Source organism: Colobus angolensis, unplaced genomic scaffold, assembly GCF_000951035.1.
Source record: "Colobus angolensis palliatus isolate OR3802 unplaced genomic scaffold, Cang.pa_1.0 Scaffold730, whole genome shotgun sequence".
Classification (NCBI taxonomy): domain Eukaryota; kingdom Metazoa; phylum Chordata; class Mammalia; order Primates; family Cercopithecidae; genus Colobus; species Colobus angolensis.
In genome coordinates, this window is record NW_012121044.1 from 6,800 (window position 1) to 8,140 (window position 1,341).

Genomic DNA, 1,341 nt, shown 5'->3' on the forward strand with positions numbered 1-1,341 from the left:
GCGAGACTCCGTCTCAAAAAAAATAAAAAAAAACTAAAAGAAATTCAAACATCATTCAATGACACAAAGGAAACTTATTACTCTGCCACTTACCTCAGAAGCTCAGAACATAATACATACCGTATGGGCACACAGAACTCTCAGTCATCAAGATACTAACATGCGTTAAAATAAAACTCATGGAGAAAGGAACTGGCAAGTCTCAAAAGTCCCACTTCCAAACCCACTTGGTAAAGAAGCAAACACACAATGTGTGTAGTACCAGGACCCAATGAACAACAGCCCCCACACAGAGCGCAGCCCAAGGCCTGCTTCTGTGAAGACGCTGGTGTTGGAACACAGCCAGGTCCACCTGCTTCCAATACAATCCGGCCCTTTAAGAACAAGGCTGCCCGCCCCGGAGAGAGAGAACCCTGAAGAGTCCATCTGATGTACCGCTCGCTGCCTTTTCCCTTCTTCCCTACTTTCTTGTCAGCTTGCCTGCCCTTCACCAGTTCTCGACTAGGATGAAGACTACCTCCCAACCACTAGGCCAAGTGGTACAGAAAAGTCCAGTTTTACCTCAGAAAAATCCCTCCACCATCACAGTTTTGATGGCCCCCACCCCAACTTCCTGCAGCACAACAGCCCTAGTAAGAACACCACAGAAGAATTTCAGGGTCTTCTTGAGGAGGCCCCCGTCCTCTCTGCCTGCACCCGCAGCCCACACTGAAGGCGCCGGCACTCATACCTACACACCTCGGCTTCCATCTGTTCCCTCCAACCACAGTGCACGCTGGACACCTTTGCAACTGAGCAAGCACCAATCACGCACCAAGGACCAGTTCACATCAGAGCGTCCCAGGTGGACCCAACCCCACAGCACAACGCACCCTCACGGTCTCAGTGTGTCTGCAGTACAAGTACAGGTGACCTCACCCCGCAGAGGGAACCCTTCCTGAGTCCAGCCTGCTGAGTGATGCATGGGTGCCTGCCACGGAAAGTGGCGATGTTTGTAAAACTCAATGGGTTTAAATTAAATTTGGTAAGAATAATTCAAAGTCATTTGCAATAGAGACACACCCACTTTCCAATTAGCATCAATCCCTGTACCAAGCCGGCAGTCCAAGTGTCTAATGACAGTCCATTCGTGGAATGCCAGGTCAAGAACACAAAACCTGCAAACTTTAAAACATTACTAAAGAAACTGTCCTGAAGGGTTTTAACAGTTTACATTTGCACTCACCTCACAGGCCTTCTAAGAGTTTTGGAAAACGAACATGTCCCTCTGGTCCGTGTCCAAGTCTCTGGTTGTCACCTTTTCCACATGAATAAACTTGGCCATCTTTCGTCAAAGCAATG